Source organism: Chinchilla lanigera, unplaced genomic scaffold (assembly GCF_000276665.1).
Source record: "Chinchilla lanigera isolate Chin_1 unplaced genomic scaffold, ChiLan1.0 scaffold00103, whole genome shotgun sequence".
In the NCBI taxonomy this organism is placed as follows: Eukaryota; Metazoa; Chordata; class Mammalia; order Rodentia; family Chinchillidae; genus Chinchilla; species Chinchilla lanigera.
This window is the reverse complement of record NW_004955504.1, coordinates 6,818,186-6,828,811: the sequence shown is the minus strand read 5'-3', so window position 1 is coordinate 6,828,811 and position 10,626 is coordinate 6,818,186. Positions and strand designations below refer to the sequence as shown.

General features: G+C 43.0%; 1 long non-coding RNA gene across 1 annotated transcript; it reads right to left on the bottom strand.

Moving 5' to 3' along the window:
- Window positions 1–3,567: 3,567 nt before the first annotated feature.
- LOC106146922 lies at window positions 3,568–10,044 on the bottom strand. Its single transcript, XR_001231554.1, has 2 exons — window positions 9,551–10,044; window positions 3,568–9,426 (listed from the first exon to the last, which is right to left on the bottom strand). It is a non-coding gene; the product is annotated as an uncharacterized LOC106146922 (long non-coding RNA).
- Between the last annotated feature and the right edge of the window lie 582 nt (window positions 10,045–10,626).

The window sequence follows — 10,626 nt, the reverse complement described above, 5'->3', positions numbered from 1 at the left end:
TCTCACTCCGAGGACGGTGTGGAATGGCTGTGACTACAAGGAGGGACCAAAGGGCCCACTGCCAGTGGGGTTAAAGCATTTTGGGAGGCAAACCCAGGAATCACAGAGCAAAGGGAGGCAGTGAGGGATGACGGGGTCATGGGGGCCCTGGCATTGGAAGTACCAGGAGCGGCGGCAGGCGGGGGGCAGTTTCTAGCATCCCAGAAGCAGAGAAAGACAATGCCAGGCAAAAGGAAAAGCAAAAGAGGTCCGCAACTGAGTCCTCACCTGGGATTGTGCTGCTTTCCGTCACAGCATCAAGTTTTTTTCAGTACTGGGAATTGAGGGATTGAACGCCGGCCCTTGACGCTGAGCTACAACCCCTGCAATGCCCCCACCCCCTTTTTGTGATAAGATCTCAATAAGTTGCCTAGTTGCCCAAGCTGGACTGGTGTGGACTGGTACTTGCAACCCTCCTGCCTCAGCCTCCGAGAGTAATGGGATTCCAGGCCTGTGCTAAATGCCTGGCTGTTTCTATTTTCCTAATAAAGAAGTTTTGTGAGCTCCTTGAAAGGTGAACTTGCTGTTCATCCACTTCCTGTTCAACCCCTGGGTGGGCAATACATGTTGGTGTGTGTCAGCTCTGAGGGTGTGTCAGGAGTCACCTTCACACACTCTGAGGAACAAATATGCTGTTAGGACAGTCTGCAAAGATCCATGAAATGGGTCAAATCTTGTGGGAAAGCAAAGTTTGCCTGAGAAATGCTCAGTGGTTTGGTTAGAACACTCAGGCGATACTTATTCATCTGCTGTGATCCAAAGCTCACCTGCCTGGGTTTAAATCCAGGTATAGCCCTACTTTAGCTGTGTGACATTGACAAGCTTACTTGACCTCTCTGAGCCTTGGTTTCCTCATCTACAAAAGTGGAGTAGGTGTGGACATATGTGACACAATAAAGTTGGGACAGAATACATGAAAACGGCAGCTATGCATCTTGCGGGTGTGCCCAGGAACATACCTAGTACTTGTGGTTACAGAAAGACAGAGGGCAGTTTCCATGCTGTGTGGGAATTCATGCCTGATGTGGCCATAAGGGAAGACACAGAAGTGACCAGGAAAGGTACTGTGAGGGAGCAGTGGTGTCGATCGGCTACAGGGAACGGGCGCAGGTGTTGTTTGTGATGGAGAACAGAAGATTCCTGGAGAATGGAAGATTTCAGCTGGCTTTATGCTCAGACTCAGATTCAGGTTCAGAATGTGAGCTGTGTGCACCCACAGTCCCCTGACGTCCAAACTTCACCCTGAACTTCTCTCTTCACCCCCATGCGCCTATAAAAAAGACCTGGGCTGAACCCTAGTGAGAACTTGGTACGAATGAGGCTATGTATAGTCTTTATTATTTCATGTGACGATTACTCTGTAAAAACTGTAAGGTGTTTAATTACAGCTTGCTGTCTTAGACTCCTTTGGTGGGACACACCAGTGTCTATTGCTATGTAAAAAACTACCCCGATCTCATTGTTTAAACAAGCCATGACCATTGAGCATGTGTGTTTGTTACTTTCTTGTTGCTAGGACAAAATACCTGCTGTCTGTGATTAAAGGCGGAGGGTGTATTTGGCCCACGGGTTTGGAGGTTTCAGTCCGTGGTGAGAGGGTGCCAAGGCAGAAACGGCATCATGGCGGGGGCTGGTGGAGGAAAGCCACTCGCCCCATGGAAGCCGGCAGCAGAGAAAGGGAAGAGAGTGAACATAGGAGCGACTCCTTCCAGGTCATGTCTCTAGTGACGACATCCCACGACCAGTGAATGAGTCCGCTGGTGAGGACAGCGCTCCCGTGACCCAGTCACCTCCTGCCTGACACGTGGGGCTTAGCGGGGACACTTTAGATCTAACGGTAACACTGCATCTCATGTTTCATGAGCTAATGGATTCGGCTGGGCAGTTTGGTCCCACCTGGCGCCAGCTGCAGGTTGCGCGCCCGGCGTGTCCTGTTTGCTGGCGGTCAGGGTTAGCGCATGGGCCTGGCAGTTGTCCTTGGCTGCCAGCTAGGGCGTAACTGAGGCTTTGGTTGAGATTTCTGTTGCTTTCCACAGCTGCCCCATGGGACTCATTTGGACATCTCCAGCAAGACAGTTGGATTGGGAGGGTGGGAGCCATACTCCCTCTGTAGAAGATTGCAGCTTTGTTTACAATCATCCCAAATACAAAGCGACCATGGTAGCAGGTGATTGGGTGAAAAAAAGTGTGGTATATAAAAATGGGCAAAAACTGTGGACATGTGCTATCACGACAAAAACATGGAAAAAATTAAGCACATAATAAGTGCAAGAAACTAATCAGAAAAGACTGCATACTGTGTGATTTCAAGTATGTAACTGTCTGGAAAAGGTGACAGTGCAGACAGTGGAAAGATTAGTGGTTGCTGAGATCTAGGGGGAGGAGGAAGAAGGATGCATAACATAGTCGGTATGATACCATCATGAGGTGCTTGTCTGAAGCCACAGAATGACCAACACCGTGAGTAGCCCTTAACATCAATCATGGTCTCAGAGCAGTAATGGTGTGTCTCTGGCAGCTGATCAGCTATTACCAGTGCACCATGCTGCTGGAGATGTTGATAGTGGGGGAAGGCTCTATGTGCACAAGGTTGGAGAGTGTATCAGAGATCCATCCTGTACCTGCCTCTGCATTCCGCCATGGATGGATCCATGGATGGATCCACAGGAGAACTATTCTGTACCTGCCTCTCCATTTCACCATGAATTTAAAACTGCTAAAACGAAGAGGTTTAAAAAAAGGTTGAAGAAAAATGGTAGCTCTCCTCAGGCTCAGTCCCAAAGGTCGCAGTGTCACTGGTGCCAGAACAAGTCTCAAGAGCAAAGGAAATAGAATCTGCCTCTCAGTAGGAGAAGGAGCAAAACATTTGTTGTGGCTGCTTTTCTCCAACATCAGACATTAGAAGTCACTGTTTTAGGTACCACGTTACCTTTGGGAAGTTAGACACATCTCCAGCTCCAGACTTTCAGGAAGGTAATGCCTGTGCCCCAAAGACATAGCATCCTATGTGGGTGAAAGATGGCTGGGAGGTTCATACACTACTTATCTTTTACACATTTTTAGGTTAATATGCAAAATTATGTCAATTTACATAATTGCAGCAACACAATTTTTAAGGTTCTATAAACATTAGAAATTTTATATAAAATCTTTATATTTTCTTTTTAAATATGTGCAATAAATTCCAAATTCCAAAGTAATTTGTTATCCTCCATCAACTATTTTTAACCTACATGAACAAACTCTTCTTTTACAAAAGTTTTACATGATTTCTCTTACTTGTTAAATTTGCATTTCCATTATACTCCTCTACGGTATAAATATGGGTATGTGTTTAAATTTAATTTTCTAAAATATCATGTAATATTTAAAATATCCTCCTCAACAGTTTGAATAATTACTTCTGCATTTAGTTATCATTAAAATAATTACCACTGCATAATGGAACAAAAATGAAAATGTCTCACAAATTTTTGTAAGTATGAGAAAGAACATAGCATTTTATTTAAAAAAATATCTTCAGTGAGATGGATGATTTTGTTCTTTATTTCTTTTTTCCCTTTTTATTCCTTATTTTTTTTCTCTCTTTTACCTCATATATCCCTAGATGAATATCAGTGCTACAATGAAAAGGGATTCAGCATCAATTCTATTCCTATTTTTCAGTTTTAGACATTCAAGCACTTAGAAAATTCATGTACATAAATAGCTGGAAATAGAATCAAATTCTAATAACATTGTCACTCAATTCTTTGAAATTTTTTCAAAATATACTCCAAAAATCATACTATAATCTGTCACCAAAAATCACTTTAATGATCTATGCCCTGACAATTCAATTAAGCCCTCCTTCAATTTTGTTGAAAATGAAACAAGACAAACCAGGAAGCAATATGACAGTATGACCAGAACAGACTTCTCCGGCTTTTGAGAAGCATGCCTCTCAGGGATGAGCAAGGCGCAGGGAGAGATGGGCTGTCCTTCATGAAAATGGCCTTGGCCCCTCTAAGAAGCCAGTGGCTGCCTGGGGGAATGGAAGGCATGGGAAGGGATTAGGAGGATGGAAGTGAAGCCTGTAGTCTCTGATGATGTGACCTTGCTCCACACCAGGACAAACAGCTAGATGTCTGCACCTTACTACAAGTGACAGTGAATCTCTGGCTGAACAGCAATTATGCAGAACTTTCTGGGGAGATGGATGAGCAGGTTGTGGATAGAAGTGCAGAATCTGTTAATGTAATTTATTTCCCTTTAAAAAGGCTATAAAATTATAATAAAAAGCTTTAGGTAATTAGACTAAATATTTTACATAGGCCAAAGACTGTTAAATGAGATTTCAGGCACTGGCTGTTGGGAGAAGAATGACTGCTTCTGAGTGAATGAGGGGAGGAATGAATGAATGGAGGAAGGAACGAAATCATTGGAAAACGTCCCAGCGCTTTCCAGCGGTATAAGTTCCTTAGATCATCAGGTTTGATATTATTATGGTAGCTCAGAGAAATAGTGGGTACTGTACATGGTGCTATATTTATCCACAACCACAAATTGTGGTTAGAGACTGAAGTTCTCCAAGTGGGGCCAGCGGTATTTAATGAATATTAATTAGCAAGTGTTACACAACAATGCTCTGAGAACTAGAATACAAATTATTCATGTTGAAAGATGAAGTCAGGATGTTAATAATTCAATGCTGTGCTCAGAAGTTACACCTTGAATTTTAAAACACAATTGACAACACTGACATAAAAAGAAGGCTGGTGTTTCAAACTATACAGACAAAAATTAGAAAACTTACCACCCCATAGGCTATTTATGGCGGAAAAGGCTAACTCTCCACCCCAAATGGCTCTCTTTCCTCCACAATAGAGATTCTGGGTTGAAGCTCACTCCACTTAGTACATCTTCTAGCTCAACTTTATATCTGGTTCTGGCCATAAACTATTTCTGCCCAACGAGATATGAATGGAAGTGGGGACACGATTTCCAGTGTGGGGTATTTAGGAAGCAAGTGAGCCTTCTCCACTGTCTGCTGCTCTTCTGTTGACAGGACACAAAGCACTTCAAGGCTTCTCTCCCAAACACCCAGAGGACTGTCAGCGCACAAGGAAGGGTTAGCTGGGATCTCTGAATCACAAGTTGCAAGAAAACTGCCTACTGAATGGCAGCTTTTTATTGCTGTCACATGGATCCCAATAACAAAATATACACAATCAGAATGTTGCGCTTGTTACAGCAGCTAGCATTGCCCTAGCCAAGCAGAGGTATAGACTGAAAACATTCACAGACCGGAAATGATTTAAGGTTTATGTTTTATATTTAAGGAAATATAAACACATTTAAGTAAACTTGAGGTATATGTGTGCCTAAATGTTCCTGCTGACATCAGGCAAATGTGAATATGTATCTTTTCCTATCAGGGATTCATTCAAAAATCCTAACTTTTCCAAACACCTGCAACGCAAAATGTTTGAAACATACAACTACGTATTCTAGCATACTATGACTAGTTCCTTGGAAAATATCATTCCAACGTGTATCAAACAAACCAACAAAAGCTGCACATTATTAAAATGATCGAGAGTTAGCAGTGAAGCCAGAGGAATGGTTTGGGTGTGCTTCATGCAGTTGCTTTAGCCATGGCATCTGTTAATCGCCCCCAGGCAGCGCTGCCCTGGCAAACATGTCCACAGTTGGCAGCAGGGGATCCTGACAGGCCAGAGCCCTCTGCCCATCCATCTTCATTCGGCTTCCTCCCAAAGGCCAAGGTTATTGATGCTCTAACAAGAGCACTGACAGGCTGCATCCAACTTCTCTAGAGCCCAGTGATCACAGGAGGACCACCGCTTCCATGAACTCATACAGATGGCTTTGAACACATAAGGCATTCTTCTTAAAGAGGAAACTGTCAAAGTCTTAATATTTGTGTGGTGGTGGTAAAAATATAAATAGAATAAAGACTATCAATCAGTCAAAACCCCTCAAAAAACTAACATATAAAGTGCCAGGGAAATCAAATCTCTTCTGAATCAATTAGGTTAAATATTGGATTCTAAATTTACAGATATTCAGCTAAGAAATCCTCTGAATTTTGCTTCATCTTTGGAAAAGTCAGATTTAATCATTCCCTGAGAAAGTCAAATGTGACATACATTACAGTTACATAAAGTTCAAGTGAGTTCTAATGACCAAGACCCTGCTAAACTTAAATCATTATAGTCAAACCATGCTACTGCAGTCTACACCATTATTTCAACTTTGGGTCTATAATGCAGATGTTTTGCTTGTGTGGTGTCAACCTTTCATTGTTCAGATTATTTAAACATCAGCACAACCCCCTGACTATTTTAACCTGGTACTTTGTCAGTTCAACATCACTTGACTTTTGTAATGTGAGTAGTGGGTTAATACAGAATTGAGTGATTGCAGAATCGGTCACCATATGTTGCTGTAGCATCCAGAAACTCCAAGTTTCTAGTTTATTTCTCATGCACATTCTCTTTTCTGTGGGCTGGCTTTATGGATCTTCCTTCTAGGAGCAAAGGCAAAGGAGGAGCCCCCACCTGGGCATGGCCCGGTCACGGCCAAAGGCAAAGGTCAGGAGAGGTAAGCTGAATGCCTAGAGGTACTGAAAACCTCCAGTCAGAAGCCACCAATATATCCTGTCCTGTCTGTTGGCCCAAACAAGTGACTTGGTCAAGTCCGAAGTGCGGGGGATAAAGCAGCTGTAATCCTCTTATAGGAAGAGGAAGCAGATAGTTACCGAAAGCTACTCCAGTCCACCCCTTGGCCACACGTACTGATTTTTCTCCTTCTTTATGTGACACCCATCACCCTCTTGTGCAGGAGATTGCTCCCTAATAGTTGTCAATCAGAGTCCAGGGTTTCCCATGGATCAAAAGTCCTACCGAAAACAAGCACAAAAGTAATAACTGAAATGAGCTTTGGAGAAGTGTGGCCCAGTAAGCACAGGCTTTTGTTAAGGGGAGGGACGGCAGGAGCCACCTACCAGTCACACAAGTCCTGCTGGGTGCAATGGCCAGTTTCCCTGCCTTGAGGGAGGGTGTTCTTTATTCTCTTACAGGACTCGTTGAGGCTTACAACAGGTTGGAACTCTACAACTGCCCCTCTCAAAGCTGTCAGAGTGCATATGTGTTCTTTCACAAGTTTTTCTGACTGTTTTTCAAAACTCTCACTGTCACTTTGCGGTATTTCCACAGTAGTGGCTGGGTATGGTACGCTGAAGATTTCTTTCACTTGCTAATGTTGTGACTGATGCAGGTTCCCAAAGAGTGACACATGATGTGTAGCATAATTATCTAGTTATGTAACTTTAAATTCCCAAGGTGAAAATTCATGATCATCTCCCAGCAATGATTAATGACTTTTACTTTGCATTTTAATATTTCAGTCTTAAGGCAGAGACTAATTTTCTAGTGTGCCTCCCTTGCCATTTGCACAGGGATGGGGATCAAGATGCAGCCCATGCCTAACCCGAGAGAAGACTGGCACTTTGGGGACATGGTCCAGGGCAGGGACAGGAGACAAAGGCTCTCCTCACTGCTGAGGCAAAGTTAGAATTCCAGAATCAAGGCAGTCAGATGAAAAGATAGAATTGATTGAGACGGGAAAATTCTTTTTATATTTTGTTTTCTTTTTGCCAACTTTTTACGCTTGCTTTGTTTCAGTAGGCAGCCATGAGAAAACCCTGAAGGCAGATATAATATTGGTTCAGAATCCAGATAATAAAAGAGGCATAAGACCAAGGATGTGTAGCTAGAACTTTCTCAGGTAGATCATAAAGGGCAGAGGTATCACAAAATGTGGGTCTACTGGCGGGAGTCCCTCTTTTGCCTTTTCCCCATGTCTGAAGGTAAATAAAAGTAGGCACTAGTAAAGATGGATTGAAGCTAGTGTGAGAGCCTGATGTTGTCATAAATCCAAAATCCCGAGTGCAGGGCTGGGGATGTAGCTCAGAGGCATAAGTGCCTGCCTGGCAAGCACAAGGTCCTGAGTTCAATTCCCAGTACCAAAAAACCCCACCAAAACACAACAACAAAAAAACCCCACAAAATCCCAAGTGCAGATCTCCCACCTAGCTCCTCTTGTTTGTACCTTGGGTATTTTTTCCTTAGAGAAGGTGTTCTTCCCCATAATCACCCACCCCATTTTCCATCACCCCACAAAGCTCTCTCGTCCTTCCAGACAAATCCATGAGTCTTGGAGTCCCAGGGGATTAAATCATCTTAAGGCCGATTATCCTCTCCCGTGGCAGTCAGGGTGAGAGCCACTTGAAAATCTACAGTTAAAATCACACAGTCCTGTCTGATGACTGCTTTTAGGAAATCAACTGTACAATGTTCCCTATTCTTCTGCAGAGCCACTCTCTCACTCTTGCCCTTTGCAGTGTTAAACCTTAAAGGTGACATTTCCAGGGTTCCTGTTTGGTCAATAGTTTTATGGCCAAAAGTATTAATATGCTAACTTGACCTTAGTGTTAAATAATGTTTTCATTTTAAAGGGGAATGAGTTTTGTGCCACAATGTAATTTAAAACTCATGTTTAAGAGGACTCAGATATTCTGTAGTCAGGAATTTATTCTCCAGGGAACATGCATGTCAAAACTGATTTATTAGCTCCTACATCATAAATCCATCCATCCATCCATCCACCCACCCACCCATCCATCTAGGCACAAATATTATTTAGTACTAAATATGGGCTTGGCACAGTTTTCAGAACAAAACCAAGAAATGTCCCTGATGATCTTATTGCTTATGAAAAGGGTGTGGTGGTTAAGCTTAATTGTGTCAACTTGATGGGCTTGGGAGCTGCCCACGGGATTAGAAAAGCACTATTTTGAATATGTCTGGGTGAGTCACAGAGGCACAATTTTAGGTACTATATTTTCTCCCTGGCCTCTTCCTCTTTAGCTTGCTTTTCCCTCGCTCTGCTTCCTGAATATCTTGAACTGAGCGTATTGGTCTGCCACACCCTTCCACCGCACTATTTCTGCCTTGGAACCAGCTTAACGTGGACTGAATCCCCTGAAATCGTAAGCAAAATAAAACCTTTCCTCTTTTAAATTGCAAGTGTCAAGTAGTGTGTCTCAGCAGTGGGAAACCTGGCTGATATATGAGGAGAATGATAATAGCCACAATAAAAGTGTAATCAAATGGTCCCCCACATATGCAACTGTGCTTACAATTCTATGGATTTGATGATGTTCAAAGGCAGTGCACAATCAATAGACACTGTGTCCTTCGAGTTTTGCATTTAAGTCTTACCCCGGGCTAGTGATATGTGGTCCATGTTTTCTGAAGGCATTGGGCAGTGACACTGAGCCACAGCTCCCAGTTATCCCCACAATTAAACACCCCTGCTGTTGACCTCTTGAGATTCTTTTTTTTTTTTTTTTTTTTTTTGGTTTTTCTCCGGTACCAGGAACCGAACTCACGACCTTGCGCATGCCAGGCAGGCGCTTTTGCCGCTGAGCTAAATCCCCAGCCCCGACCTCTTGAGATTCTTGATCAGTTTCAAATACACTACTCTCATAGCTTACTGGGTCCTGCCAATTCTACAAGCTGCTCCCTCCTCAAGTTCTGAAAGGGAATTCCGAGCAACTCTAAAATCCACATTCAAGTCCGTCCTCTCCACATTTGCAGGGCAGCATCACTTCTTAACCTTTGAGAGAATTATAATGATAACATTTGAGACATATTTTAAGACAACTGCAGATTCACTGGAAGTTGTAAGAAAATCTTCAGAGACATTCCAAATATCATCTATGCATTCTTTTACAGTAGTAACATCTTGCATTAAAAGTAGCTTTTTTCCAGTATAGGGTCTTGAACCTAGGGTCTTCCTACCGAGCCTCATGTCTAGCCCTTCACATCCCTTTTGAAACAGGGCCTCACTATTAGTCAAGACATGGGGAAATATCATCTTTTCTGTAACAGCTTGATCATTTTATTTACATTTTCTTTCTTTTTTTCTTTCTTTTTCTTTTCTTTTCTTTTTTTTTTTTTTTTTGGTCTTTTTGAGACAGGCTCTTGCTATGCAATTCAGGCTGGCCTTGAGTTCACTTTGTAGCCCAGGCTGGTCTTGAACTTGCAATGATCCTCCTGCCTCAGCCTCCCAAGTGCTGGGATTACAGGCGTGTGCCACCACGGGTGGCATCATTTACATTTTAAAGATGTAGATAAGTAAGCCTTTTTATTGAGGCTTTGGCCTGCTGATGTTAGAATTTGAACTACTACAATTGCTTTCTGTAGCAATTTAAAAATGTCAGTCCTTCCTTTCTTCTGAGATCTTCTTCCAAACTTTTACTCCACAAAAGCTGCTCTTGCTGAGGTTGCCAGTGACCTTGATGTGGTGAGATCAATGGACAATCTGCACTTAGCTGACTTCTCAGCAGCATCCATGGAACTGATTTTCCCTCTTCCAGAAACTGTTCCTGCTCCACGCTTCAGGCGCACAGCTCCTGGCTCTCCTCGTCTTCCACACTCCTTGATCCATTGCTGGTCTCTTCTCCCCCTGGGCTCTGAGTCCAGGGTCTCACTCCTTGCACTCTGCCATTCTTACACACAA